Here is a 15,620-nt window from a genome sequence, read left to right as displayed (position 1 = left end):
TGCACCCGGCCCATATTTTTCTTTAAAATCTATCAGCATAGCATTTCACTTCTATGCATGTATATGTATAGTAATTCATACAACTAAATAGCAAACTGATATTCTACACCAGTTCATTTATCTCAATATATGTTTTGGAATATAACGACAATATTAAAAATATCAATTTTCTCTAGGCTGATAACACTGTAAGATTTTACACAAAGTTAAAGTTTTTGTTTTTTCTTTTTGAAAAAGTTTCATTGTTTAAACTCCACATATTTGACACCTTGATAAGGAAAATGTAAATGTGTCATATAACATTTATTCCATCAATTTAAACTGAAGTGTTTCATGGAGCTAAACACTAAAAGAATTTAAATAAAAAAGCAGTAACCTATATGTACACAAAATGATCATTCCATAAATATTTACATAACAAGGGAAAAAATGGAGAATCACTAAAACTGGAAATTGCTACAGGCGTGATAATCCTTTCTCAAGACATTTTAGCTAGGAATTATATAAGTTTTTAAAATGAAAATAATTGTAGAAGTGTAAATAAAATATTCCATTTTAGTTTTCAGTTACTATTTAAAGGAGCCAGTAGGTCACAAACAGTCTAAGATTTTAGGAACCAACAATTCAGTTTCAAATCTTTTCCTTCATCTCTCATGATGAAACTGAACTTACTTACAGAAAAAAATAAAGAGTACGCTAAAAGGTATAAATAAAAATTCCAGTTCATCCTCCTTTATAAAGACTGGTAAGCCGCTCTAATTCTTTACAGTTGTCCATGCTCAAGGCATCTGCCTTCCTTCGGAGTCGATCATCACAGTACACTTTGCTGCATATTGCATATCTGTTTTTTGTTGTCTTTCCAGCAATTATTTCGAATATTAGTCACATAATCTTCTTCCACACTCTTTTCTACCTTTTGTAATAACATTCCTTTATATTCGTTTTTAAAGTCCTTGTTGACGTAATAAACAACAACCAAGTTTTCTGTCTGCATTTTAATAGTTTGCCCTGTTCCAGATCTGGGATATAAGGAGTAAGGAGGATTAGAGACCATCAGTTGGCTTAATAATGACACGAGGATCAATACAATTATGGGCATCAGCTGGATAAACACAGAAAAACCTCCATCTCCTCTTTCCTCTTCTCTTTCATGTCGCCTATGTCGATGCTGATGTTGTTGGCTATCACGAGCTCGTCCATTTGAAAAAGAATGTATATTACCCGAAGTAAATCCACCCCCAAAAAGTATATTAAACAACTCTTCTGGAGTTATATCAGCTTCACAACCTCTATGGAAATTAAATCTGCCATTATTTTGGTGGTTACATGCTTGCTCTTCATTGCCTGTGAGGTCATACCGTTTTCGCTTTCTGGATTATTTAAAACAGCATAAGCATTTCCAAACTTTTTAAAAGCATCTGTTTCTCCAGGTGCATGGTGTTTGTCTGGATGAAACTTCAAGATTTCTACAAGCTTTTTTTCAAATCTTCATCACCAGCATCCTTCGTAACCCCAAGTACTTCATAGTAATTTTTACGTTTGTTTATGCGCAGGCCGAGAGCAGTAGGTAGAGCTTCTCTGCCTTCTGCAGGAAGCGCTGGGCCTTCTCGCGGTTGCCGGCGTTCAGGGCCTCCCGGGCGATCTCGACACATTTCTCAGCCTCATCCCTGTTCCCCTCCACAGCTTGCTCCTTCTTTCGTTTCCTCCGGCAGCGCAGCTCAATAATATGAATTACTGTGGTTTAGAGTAGAAAAAAAAAGATGAGAATCAGAATTTTATTCTTTCTTTTTGAAAATCTAGACTTCCTCACTTATTGCAAATCTATTTTTCAAGTTGTGTTCACCTTTGTCATTTGATATGGTATGGATGTTTGTCCCCTCCAAACTTCATGTTGAAATGGGACCTCCAATGTTGGAGATGAGCCTGTGGGAAGTGTTTGGGTCAAGAGGGCAGATTGCTCATGAATGACTTGGCGGTGCTCTCACAGTAATGAGTGAGTTCCTGCTCTATGAGATCACACAAAATCTAGTTGTTTAACAGAGCCTGGCACCTATTTCTCTCTATCTCTCTCTTGCTTCGTCTCACGCTATGTGACATGCCAGCTCCCCTTCACCTTCAGCCATGATTGTAAGTTCCCCAGGGCCCTCAGCAGATGAGCAGATGCTGGTGCTGTGCTTGTACAGCCGGCAGAACCATGAGCCAAATAAACTCTTTTCCTTTATAAATTACCCAGTTTCATGTATTCCTTTACAGCAACACAAATGAACACACCATCTGTATTAGTCCTCTCAGGTAGGAGTCTGATAATTTAAGAACCCAGTTATTTCATGCATTTTTTTTTTCAGCTCACCACATTCGTTTTTCAGACACAACTTGACAAATGCAAACCCGGTTTAGATTTCCTTTCAGTTGAGGCTTTTCATTGCACCTAATTTTGGAATGTAGCATATCAGGGAATAAAGAAGAAGGAAATCCTTATTTTGGCCAGTTTTACAGAATGTGAAGTACAAGGTTGAAGTAGCAATGCCAGTAATTTTACAACATCTGTCCATAAACACTGTCAGAAACAAATTAGAACGTGGAAAGGAGAACACTCACTAACAACACATGAAGATCAGCATAAAACTCTTTAGCTTGTTTTGGGCCTATTTTCTCAGATTTATACCAGAATTAACATTTTGTTCAGAATACTGAAATAGGCCAATTTCACCTGTGATGAACACATAATCAAAGAAATCAATCTGACTTGCTTTGCAATTTCACCGTATTTTATTTATTTATTTATTTATTTATTTATTTATTTATTTATTTATTTATGGTCGGATTCTTGCTCTGTCCCCCAGGCTGCAGAGCAGTGGTGTGATCTCAGCTCACTGCCAGCTCTGCCTCCCAGGTTCACGCCATTCTCCTGCCTCAGGCTCCCAAGTAGCTGGGACTACAGGTGCTCGCCACCACGCAGAGCTAATTTTTTGTATTTTTAGTAGAGAAGGGGTTTCACCGTGTTAGCCAGGATGGTCTCGATCTCCTGACCTTGTGATCTGCCCATGTCGGCCTCCCAAAGTGCTGGGATTACAGGTGTGAGCCACACCTGGCCATTCCTCATCTTTAATCATGAGTTATGATTCTGCAAATAGTGTTTTGCAGAATGAAACCTGCCTTTCTCTCAGTATAAGGCTGAGCTACTTGAATCAAAGAAAACACGATGTCAGTGCCATCTGACAATCACAGACAATGGGTCTGGGGATATTTAAGAACAATATGGTAGTAGGAGAAATAAGATAAGGCTGGAGGTCCCAGGCAATAGCTAGGCAAGGGAGTGTGTCATCCAAGTGCCAGTGATCATTCACATATTTCATTTAATCCTTATAAATATAATGTATGCTTTGGCACAACACTTCATATAAATATGAGCATATTAAAAGATGTCCACAGCCGGGCGCGGTGGCTCATGCCTGTAATCCCAACACTTTGGGGGGCCGAGGCGGGCGGATCACGAGGTCAGGAGATCGAGACCATCCTGGCTAACAAGGCGAAACCCCGTCTCTACTAAAAATACAAAAATTAGCCGGGTGCCTGTAATCCTAGCTGCTCGGGAGGCTGAGGCAGGAGAATGGCGTGAACCTGGGAGGCGGAGCTTGCAGTGAGCCGAGATCGCGCCACTACACTCCCGCCTGGGCTACAGTGCGAGACTCCGTCTCAAAAAAAAAAAAAAAAAAAGATGTCCACAAGAAGAATATAAGTGGACAATCAATATTTGAAAGTCAATCCTTTAATATTGAACGGAATGTCAAACAAATTTAACTTATTAAAATAGCTTTTACTGGTGAGTATTTGGAAAATAGGTTCTTATATTATGCTGTCTTGAGAACATTTAATTACTTGACTTAATTGTAATTCCAGGAATTTATTTCAAGAACTTAATCATAAACATAGAGAAATACTTATATACAACATTGTTAATCAGAATATTACTTTTTAAATTTAAAAATGAAAAACATAAGCCAGTAAGGATTGGCTAAGTATATAGTAGAGTATTATTAGCAATTAAACATCATGTTTCAGAAATATACACAAGGATATGGCAAATTATCCATAAATTGTTCAAAAAAGAATGCTGAAGTTTAATAAATAGACATATTATATGTATGAATGAAGAGAAGACTGAAAGAAAATATGTAAAAATATTAATAATATTTACCCCTTCTGATGAGATTATAAGTGACTTACTATATGCCACTATGCTTTTCTATATTCTCAACTGTTTTGGAAGTACATCGTTTCTATTTTCAAGATAGAAATAAATGGAACTCAAAAAAAGTTTTTCTAGATCTAACTACTGCATACTGCTGTTAAAATTTTTTCCTAAGATGGGTGTATTTGTCCAAGATGTCACATATGTGGCTCTGAATATGTGTCAGTAAAAGGGAGCAAGAGTATTTGGAGTGGATGATCTTTCTCAAAGAAGGTGACAGGAGACGGTAGCTGAATAATTGCAACACTGTTGCAGAAAGATGAATGGGGGCTCTGCAGAGACCATCTGTGTTTCACCAGAAAGGATTATGACTGCTCCGCCCTTGTATCAGTGAGAAAGCAACATCTTCACTGCATATGCAGATTTTCTATAATAAAAATGTTCCTGGCTGGCATAGAGGAATGATCAAAGTCAGAATTTTTTCTTGTAACCAATTTAATTTGACATCTCAAAGAGTGAAACAACAATGTTTTATTTGGGAAATTAACACATACCAGCTCAAACAATGTTTCATTTGGGAAATGAGCTTTGAGCTGTTACGCGTTCTTCATCTACAGGTTAATTAAAACAAGAATTAAAGCACAGTTATATCAGACAAAAGTCAACAGGGTTCAGATTAATTCATTTCATGGATAATCATGAATTGTTAACTTAGAACTTCTTCAGAATTTAGAGAAAAGTCAAAAAATTGGCACAGAGAACTTTTCAACACTTCATGCTACTTGCTTTGGAAACCACGTTATTTATTCACTATCTGTTTTCACTTGGAGTATACCCTGGGGCATTTTTGCTTCAGTGGGTCATATGTCAAACTACAGAAACTGCCTTGGTGATGGACATGTCAGTCTGAGGAAATGATCACTTAGACCGGCGAAGGCCAGAGGTAAGATGAGATCAATGAAACCATAGATAGGAACGTGTGTTCCTCCCTTTTTGACTTTGATTACCTATCAGTGTTGGTTTATACAAAATAATGTTAGCCTGAAAGATTTGCTAAAGGACTCCTACAAAGGTACCTCTGATGGCTCATAAAAATATCTGAATCTTACTAGCCATAGGAAAAATAATGTATTTTCTGTCTTTAAAGTCACACTTTTGGAGTCCAGGAGGCTTCTTGCCAATCTCAGTTATACTGGTTTTGCTCATATTTATTGGTTATCACCCTATAGGCTGAGTGATCAGAAAGGAAATGCCTGTGGTGTCACTCCAGTGTAGTTAGTGTCCATGCAACTTCTGACTCTAAGCACCTCACTGTGTGTCTGTGTGCGTTTGGTTTATTTTCACAGTCTATGGAATGAAGCCATTCAGATTAGGAGCCCCCAGAATTGTGTTGAGGCGATCCAGACAATTAAATGGTAAAATACTGTGCTATTTATTCTGAGTATGAAAGAAACAAAACATGAAAGACAGGGAAGACAAGGAGCTGTGATGGGAAGAGCACAGGACTGATGTGCGGGAAACCTGGACACCAGTGCTCAAATGCTACTTCTGTTACCGAATGTCAGTGACTTTGACAAGTCACATCGACTTTCTAAGGGGTTAAACTAGATATTCTCTGAGATATCTTCTAGATTTAATACCTTATACCAAAAAGAAAAAAAAAAAAAAAAAAGAAGAGAAGAAAGGAAAAAAGGAAATGAAGAAATAAAGAAATGTAAAAGATTCTGGAAAGACAACTTCCCTGTAGTAAATTGGAAACTAATGATGAAAAGGAGTACGTCTAAGTATGGAAACGTCTGCGCAAAGATAATTATTTGCAAAGACAGCCTCTGTAGACTCCTTTTTTTTGTTTTGTAGGGAGTCGATGTCTTTGAAAAGATCATGAATCTTTATGATCAACTACTGCTGTTGCTTTTCTTTCCCCTTATTTTAAGTAAGACAGGAAAATGAGACACCTAACTACAGAAACCATTCAAGTGGAAAATAATTACATGATCTTATCTAAATATGGTAGCCTTTTTTATGTGACTACCAAGCTACGGCTCCTATATTTTGAGATTATTTGCCCTTACATATTTATTCATATTTTATTCAATGCTTTGTCAACTTTTGGTACCAAAATGAATGATGAAAAAATTAAACTAACACACAGGAAAGCAGTTTACAAATGTCTTTTTAAATGGCAGGAGAACCATTATTGGTTTTCTAGCAGGTTATATATCATCCACATGATTGAAAAAAATAGCAAACAACATCATTCAGGAAGAAAATAAAATAGACTAGAAAGGAAATGTAAATTTAGAAATCATAAGAGAAAATGACATAAGCAAGATCAAGTTGAAAGAGTCATCCTGAAAAGACTCAGATAGAATTAAAACACAAACACCCGTATGCACACAGAATTCAAGTATATGCTCTTTACAACAAACATGAAGCATAATAATAAGAATACAATCAATAGCAATGACCAAGCAAATGTTAACTGAAAGAAATCAAGGGCGATAATATTAACAACAGCTAAAGGAAGCTGGGCAATCCAGCACCTACTAGTAAAAAGGATCATGTGAGTTCATTTTAAAACACTTAAGGAAAAAAAGTCATTTCCAAGCCGGGCATGGTGGCTCACGCCTGTAATCCCAGCACTTTGAGAGGCGGAGGTGGGTGGGTCACCTGAGGTCAGGAGTTGGAGACCAGCCTGGCCAACATGGTGAAACCCTGTCGCTACTAAAAATACAAAGATTAGCTGGCGTGGTGGCGGGCGCCTATAATCCCAGCTCCTCGGGAGGCTGAGGCAGGATAATTGCTTGAACCCGGCAGGTGGAGGTTGCAATGAGCTGAGATTGAGCCTTTTCACTCCAGCCTGGGCGACAAGAGCGAAACTCCGTACCATGTCCCCACCCGCCCCGCCAAAAAAAAAAAAAAAGTTATTTCCCAGATGTACGATTTGTTGTTCAGAAACGTAGAAAGCATGAAGCTCCTCTGTTCCATTTCATCAAGTTTTCTAACGTCAATGGCACATGAAAGTAGAAAAAACAAGCTACTGAAAAAAGTAGTGCCTGATGTTACTTATAAATATGAAAAATTGCTGAATAAACAATGAAAAAGGCTGGGCGCGATGGCTCACGGCTGTAGTAATCCTAGTACTTTGGGAGGCCGAGGGTGGATCGCCTGATCTCAGGAGTTCGAGACCAGCCTGGCTAACATGGTGAAACCCCGTCTCTACTAAAATGTAAAAAATTAGCTGGGCGTGGCGGCGTGCGCCTGTATTCCCAGCTACTCTGGAGGCTGAGGCAGGAGAATACTTGAACTCGGGAGACGGAGGTTGCAGTGAGCCGAGATCGCGCCATTGCACTCCAGTCTGGGCAGCAGAGTGAGACTCTGTTGAGTCGAAAGAGTCTGCTCTCTGAATGTAAAAGTAAGTGGATAATGGGAAAAGAGAGTTGAACAGTGAAGATAAAAGTAAAATGAAATGAAAAGAGATAATGCTGGAAGTAAAAGTTGAAACAAAAGTAAATGGAGTTACAGAAGAAGCAACTGACCATGGGGCTGACAATACTGACACTAGATATGCAGCCAGAGGAACTTAGTGAAGGTGAGCTTATCAATGCAAAGGAGGAAAGCAGTTATGATATAAAGGACAAAGATGTCCCAGAGTAAGTGACATTGGCAAAACATCGCTTCATATTACAGGGCTTTCAGAAATACTGCATGACCAAAGATGCAAAGGATTAAATGTGAGCATCTGATCCAGACTTAGAAACGAGCGTGGAGCGTGACAATGAACCCAGGCATAGAAAAGATGAGCACTCCATAGCAAAAGTTATATGAGGAGGAGAGGAAGGCAAACACCATTCAAACTTTTCTTTGGAAGTTTTAAATAAAGCAATGAAACACTTCAATCCTCAATGTTTCCAATTTTTAAATTGTAGTGTACTAAATAAACTTAGCTTTAGTAATGTGTGATAGTAGCTGACTAACAGATTCTTTTCAATATATTCACAAAAGTTTTAAGGCTCTAGAATAATCATAATTTTCCCATTAGTTATTAAGACTGGTTTGTGGCAGGGCACAGTGGCTCATGCCTGTAATCCCAGCACTTTGGGAGGCGGAGGCGGGTGGATCACGAGGTCAGGAGATCAAGACAATCCTGGCTAACATGGTGAAACCCAGTCTCTACTAAAAATACAAAAAAATTAGCCGGGCATTGTGGCGGGTGCCTGTAGTCCCAGCTACTCGGCAGGTTGAGGCAAGAGAATGGCATGATCCTGGCAGGCAGAGCTTGCAGTGAGCCGAGATTGCCTCACTGCACTCCAGCCTGGGCGACAGAGTGAGACTCCATCTCAAAAAAAAAAAAAAAAAGAAAAAAAAAGATTGGTTTGCATGATTTCAGCATGGATTATTCTTCTTACAGTCCTGCACTACTGTGCAGAGTGAGAACAGCCTTTCGGGATTTCACACCAACTGTCAAATGAGAAATAGTGCATCACTATGTAAATATCTTCTGAAGTCATTAAATCAAACCTACCATATATTCTTTTTTTGGGATTACAGGCTCCCATCACCATGCCTGGCTAATTTTTGTATTTTTAGTAGAGACGGGGTTCACCATGTTGGCCAGGCTGCTCTTGAACTTCTGACCTCGTGATCTGCCTGCCTCAACCTCCCAAAGTGCTGGGATTACAGGCATGAGCCACCGTGCCTGACCTATATATTCTTTATAACATCTCAATTTTAAACCTGATAACATTCTTAAATAAGAAACACTAGCAGACACTTTTAAAGTTAGGAATAATTATTATTTAACGTGGACATGAATAAGGGAGAAATGATCATTTTAAACTTTACTGAATACTGCCTGGGAAACAACTGTTAGAATCTACTGAGAATCCACTTGAATCCATCGAAAACTTTAATATACTTATAATTTCTAAATAAGTACATAAAGACAATACTTTTTATATGTTAGTAATAACCAAGTAAAATATATTATTGGAGTAAAAGATTATATTTGTTGTAGCAAAATTTCTGATCTAGGAAGCTAGGAAATTATTTGCAACTAAGATGACAAGCAAAATATTGAATTTGTTTAAATATATAAAAAGTACTGCTAAGATAAAGAACAAAAATTATACAATTTACCAAAATGTGAACAAAAATGGCAAATAACTATTTTAAAAAATATTTCATCTCGCCTATTTTATTTTATTTTATTTTTGGCTAAAATAGCAAAGATTTTTAATGATAGTTTACTTGTAGTGGCAATGGTGACATTAGATGGATTCAACTATATCTTGCTGAAAAAGATAAAAATGGCTACTTTCTTTAGGAATGCACTTTGGGTTATGCGTAAATACCACTGAGACATCCACAGCTATGGTGCTGGGTCAGAAATGTTGAGGGAATTTAGTGAAAGACTGTGTAGGTTTAATGCAGATCCTTTGATTGTTTAGGGAAGTCATATAACTACTCACAAATTTGGTGATTCACTGGAGAAATTATGCAACTCAACATATGAGGCTTGCATGGACCAGCATATGAGGGTTCCAGCTGCAAACAGAAAAGTCATGTCCAAGATGTCTCAACTTTGGGAAGCTCACTTGAGCCTTGTGATCCATACTGGTCACATGGTTACATGACCAGCAATAGTGTCCCAAACCAGGCATCAGGATCACATCATGAACCTTCAGGTTCACCTTACATAATGCTGACAGTCTGATGCATGCTGACCACTGCCTTGGGCATACAGAATCATATCATTAACCAGTTACCACGTGCACGTGCCAGGACTTGGTTCTCAGCACTTAGCCAGGAGCCATTACATTGGCTACAGAAAGAAGCAAAAATGATAAAACAGACCTGCTGAGTTATCTTATTCCTTGCAGTTTACCTCTAACCCTTAGTCAGGTTCACCTTACAAAGAAATTATTTACAATACTATTAAGTCTACATGTAGTGTACCACTTATTTATAGGGTAAAACAGGAATGGTAATGCAAATACATGTGTCATTTGCAGAAGTTAGTGAGGAAGGGGGACAGCCTTAAAGAAATAATCTGTTAAATTCAATGTTCCACAACATATTTCTTTTTACTGTTATATAAACTTAATTGTTGATTTTTACTTATCTATGGCTATCTTACTTTATGAGAAAACTCTGCCGAAACACCTATTATAGTGATTAATTGATTAATTAAATCTCATTCTTCCTCAAGCCAATTAGTGTCTCTATTGATATTACAACCCAAGGAAGTTTTAACTCAATTTCTCAGTATGTTCACTCAACATTAGTACTATCATTTGATGCATTTATATAAGATAGCCAAATTTTACCAATAATCCCAATTTTACACCATATTGGAGTATTATTATGGGTTTTTTTTTTTTTTTTTGAGACGGAGTCTTGCTCTGTCACCCTGGCTGGAGTGCAGTGGCATGATCTCAGCTCTCTGCTACCTCCGCCTCCTGGGTTCAAGCAATTCTTCTGCCTCAACCTCCCGAGTAGCTGGGACTACAGGCAAGCGCCACCACGCCCAGCTAATTTTTATATTTTTAGTAGAGACGAGGTTTCACCATGTTGGCCAAGCTGGTTTCAAACTCCTGACCTTGTGATCCACCAGCCTCAGCCTCCCAAAGTGCTGGGATTACAGATGTGAGCCACAGCGCTCAGCCTATTATGCTATTATTTATTTATTTACTTATTCGAGATGGAGTCTCACTCGCTCTGTCGCCCAGGCTGGAGTGCAGTGGCGTGATCTCGGCTCACTGCAAGCTCTGCCTCCTGGGTTTACACCATTCTCCTGCCTCAGCCTCCCGAGTAGCTGGGACTACAGGCACGTGCCACCACGCCTGGCTAATTTTTTGTATTTTTTTAGTGGAGATGGGGTTTCACCGTGTTAGGTCTCGAACTCCTGACCTCGTGATCTGCCTGCCTCGGCCTCCCAAAGTGCTGGGATGACAGGTGTGAGACATGTCGCCCAGCCCTATGCTATGCTTTCGTACTGTTAGAAAATAATTGGGTGAGCATTATAGCATTATTAAAATCATGTTAGTAGATTTGGTCTTTACCCATATACTACATATTATTATGAGCTGGGATTGTTACCAGTGTCTTATGATTCTGTTACTTCTGGATTTCAGGCTATCTGCTACAAAGCTAATCTCTTAGCCTCTGTCAGTATGTTTGCACAGATACAGGTTCCCATCTGGTGTTCCATATGTAAAAAAGCTCTCCTTGATTCCACAAGAAGTATACATGTGTTGTTTATTATATTCTTTACACAATATGTCATGTCTTGGTTTATTCTTGGAATAAGAGCATTTAGGGAACATTGATGTAAGTTACCTTTGCCTCAAGAAAATTTTCATAAGTTCAGGAGACCACGTGTTTTTCAGAAGTGTACTTCTAGAGCTTCTGCTGCAACTAAAATGGTAGGTCAATGCCTATGACTCATTTGACCTCCATTTCAAGAAACATGATTTGAAGGCTTTGTTGGACTAGCTTGCGTGCTCTTTTCCTATAATGAGTTTTTTGTATTTTGTCATTTTCTAATATGGTAGATTGGGTTTCTATGACCTGATTTACTAGGGCATCTGTCTTAGTCTGTTTTGTGTTGCTATAACTGAAATCTGAGGCTGGGTAATTTATAAAGCGAACAAATTTATTTCTTACAGTTCTGGAGTCCCAGAAGTTCAAGGTTGAGTGGCTGCATCTGGTGAGAGCTTTCCTGCTGCTGGGAACTCTCTGCAGAGTCCCAAGGCAGGCATCACATAGTGAGGTGGCTGAGTGTGCTAACCTGCTAGCTCAAGTTTCTCTTTCTCTTCTTATAAAGCCACCAGTCCCTCTCCCATGACAGTCCATTAATCCAGTAGCCTATTAACCTATGTTTGTTTGTTTAGAGATGGCGTCTTGCTGTCACCCAGCTTGGAGTGCAGTGGTGCAATCATAGCTTACTGCAGCCTTGAACTCCTGGGCTCAAGCAATATTCCTGTTTCAGCCAACCTAGTAGCTGGGACTACAGGTACATACCACCAGGCCTGGCTTATTTTTGTATGTTTTTGTAGAGGTGGGGTCTAGCTTTGTTGCCCAGGCTGGTCTCGAACTCCTAGCTTCAAGTGATCCTGCCTTGCCTCCCAGAGTGCTGGAAGCCATCCACCATAGACACCTGGCCTAACCTATTAATCTACGAATGAATGAATTCACTCATCTCCTAAAGGCCCCTTCTCTCAATATTGCCACAGTGGGGATCAAGTTTCAATAGGAGTTTCTGAGGGGACAAACATTCACATCACAGCAGCATCAATAGATTCTGTTCTTTACTGTTTGAACATAATTTCTTCCAACTTGTCTATTTTTGCTATCGATCTTTTTCTTTTGAATGTCCTTTATACTGAAGGAAAACTTTGCTTGTCTTACCATGCCTATACCCATACCTATTTCACAAAGATCTCTCTTTCATCTTGTTGCCCAGTGTCTTTTAATCCACCACACATGCTGTTGTTGTTGAGTGCTAATTGCCTGGGAACAATAAAAATACATACGTTGTACCCCAAATTGTCGGGTCCTCTATACTAAGGTCAAATGTGTAGTGGTCATTCTTACATGTTTTAGTGTGCCACAAAGCTTCGCGTAACCCACATTGTCTCTCCATAGAGTTAACTTCAGTTGGGATGTGAGCCCAATGCTTTACCAGCATCTGAAGTAATTTTTTTTTTTAATCTTGTATGACATCTGTCCATCCATAAAGACAAAGGTTTAAGTTCTTTTGTACATTACACTAGGAGATAGCTGCCACTATTTGTTTTCCATTATACTCAGGAACCTAAGCATTTGGCCATCAAATTAATGACACAATGATTAGTCTGCCTGCCTGATATGACTGTACATCATAGCTGCCAGAAGGGAGAAACTCTCAGAGATCCCTCCTTAATTGCAGTCTAATTGATGTGTCCTGTAAAATAAGAACCAAAAGACTTAAGGGACATTAAGAGAGTCCTGCTTGGTCTGTCTACTGGGCAGCGCCCGGGCCTGCGGTTGCGGCTGCAGAGGAGCCGGAGCCGGGAGCCGCGCTCCGCCGAGAGTTGGGCAGACGCCCCCCTCGGTCGTCATGGGCCCCCTCCCCGGGCCTCAGCGGGCACCAGCCGCGGGAACCCCCGGGCCTCCTCGTGCCCGAGCTTGAGCGACCCTCAGGTTCTCCGGCGCCCCCTCCCTCGCCCTATTTTTTTCCTGCTCTCGCTACCGCTACCGCTTCTGCTCTCGGTTATGGCAAAAGAGCCACCATCACCCCTCCGGGTCGAGGCGCTGGTCCCCCGGAATTGTGGGCCTCAGCGGCGATCGAGGCCATCCCTGAGGGCACCCCGCAGCCGGCGGGCGGCAGGCTCCGCTTCCTCAAAGGCTAAGTGCCCCTCTCGCATCAGGTGGCCGGACACATGAACGGGAAGGACAAAGTGGGTATACTGCAACACCCAGATGGCACAGTTTTGAAACAGTTACAACCACCTCCAAGGGGCCCAAGAGAGCATATGGTTTATGCTGCTGACTGTTCTGATGGTGTTCTTCTAGAGCTACGAAAATATTTGCCAAAATATGGCATCTGGTCACCTCCCACTGCACCAAACGATGTATACCTAAAACTGGAAGATGTGACCCATAAATTTAATAAGCCTTGTATAATGAATATAAAGATCGGGCAAAAAAGCTATGATCCTTTTGCCTCGTCTGAGAAGATTCAGCAACAGGTCAGCAAGTACCCATTAATGGAAGAGATTGGGTTTCTTGGTGCTTGGCATGAGGGTTTACCATGTTCATTCCGATAGCTATGATATACCAAACCAGCATTATGGAAGAAGCTTAACAAAAGAAACTATAAAGGATGGAGTCTCCGGATTTTTTCATAATGGGTACTGCTTAAGAAAAGATGCTGTTGCTGCCAGTATTCAGAAGATTGAGAAAATTCTGTAGTGGTGTGAAAACCAGAAGCAGCTTAACTTTTATGCAAGTTCATTACTATTGGTTTATGAAAGTTCATCTCAGCCAACCACTACAAAATTGAATGACAGAACTTTGGCAGAAATATTTTTGTCCAAAGGACAACTGTCAGACACAGAGGTACTAGAGTACAATAATAACTTTCATGTGTTAAGTTCCACAGCGAATGGAAAAATAGAGGCTTAAGTGGGCAAAAGCTTGTCCAAGATGTATGCTTGTCACAGGAAAATGTATACAAAAACCATCACAGTCAGACTTCAATGAAAGTTGAAAATCTGGAGCAAGACAATGGGTGGAAAAGCATGTCACAGGAACATTTAAATGGAAATGCACTTTCCCAACTGGAAAAAGTTTTCTACCATCTTCCCACTGGTTGCCAAGAGATTGCTGAAGTAGGAGTGCAAATGATAGATTTCGCTTATGTGTTCTCTAGCAGCACAATAGATGAGGGATATAGTTATGGGCTAAAGCATTTAATTTCTGTACTTCGAAGTATTTTAGACAATTGAATCCTCTATTGCAGTCTTTTTAAGGGAGGGGCCAATCATAATGAAGAGGAGCAGTCAATATCTCTGCACCTTTAATGCTATGTAAAAAATTTGTACTGTGAGTCAACATTTTATTTGTCTTTATACTTTTGGAAGAAAGGTTAACTTTTTTATACTCCTTCTCAGGAAAACTAATTATTTGTTCATTAGAAAGCTATGAAGAATAAAGAAACTTAGGAAAGTTAAGCAGGGAATATGGTGGTACATGGCTTAAACATCTTTTTTGGCTCAAGCAAAATGCAAATCATTATTCAGTCATTAAGGGTTTAGAGTGTTTAGTTAGCTTTCTGTAGCCAATTCATGAAATCTCTGTCCACCCAACCTTGACAATGAGCCATATCTAAAATATTACATTATTAGAACACCTACCAAAATCTCGAAAGCACAGGTTGTTGTTCTTAGTATTGCTGTGTATGAAGTTACTAAAACTGGAGAAAACTCTACTTCAGAAATAAGTAGTGTTTAGGTTTTATATTAAAAGTTCAGACTAGCATACCAAAGGGTGCTTCTTAGTGAAATGATTTAGAATTGTCGCATTCCAAAAGCAGGTTTTCTCTTTAATTTTTATCTCTCTCTCTCTCAAAATATTATACTTCATGAAAAAGACAATTGACATGGATGACAACAACAAAGTCTTGAAATTAAGGGCACACTAATTGTCCTTACTGGGGTCAGGGGAAGAGAGAGGTTATTTTCAAGGAACAAAATATTTTTCTTTACAATCTTTCATTTATGAGAAAATTGGAATATAAATTTATTACATTGTGAAAAGTATCATAAACCATATACCTTTTTATCTAAATGCAGCTTTAAAAAGTAAATAATTGAAGTTTTATTTCTCCTCTAAATAACTTGAATTGTTTTCTTTGAAAATTTATGTATTTATATGTCCCCAT

General features: G+C 39.3%; 2 pseudogenes; one reads left to right on the top strand and one right to left on the bottom strand.

Annotated features, from left to right (window-relative positions):
- Positions 1-685: 685 nt before the first annotated feature.
- On the bottom strand, positions 686-1,673 carry LOC129011667 (dnaJ homolog subfamily B member 14-like; annotated as a pseudogene).
- An 11,777-nt stretch (positions 1,674-13,450) lies between these two features.
- On the top strand, positions 13,451-14,685 carry LOC129011666 (inositol polyphosphate multikinase-like; annotated as a pseudogene).
- The last annotated feature ends 935 nt before the right edge of the window (positions 14,686-15,620 follow it).

Source organism: Pongo pygmaeus, chromosome 14 (assembly GCF_028885625.2).
Source record: "Pongo pygmaeus isolate AG05252 chromosome 14, NHGRI_mPonPyg2-v2.0_pri, whole genome shotgun sequence".
NCBI classification, from domain to species: Eukaryota; Metazoa; Chordata; class Mammalia; order Primates; family Hominidae; genus Pongo; species Pongo pygmaeus.
The sequence above is the reverse complement of the archived record's forward strand: the minus strand, read 5'-3'. Positions and strand labels throughout refer to the sequence as shown.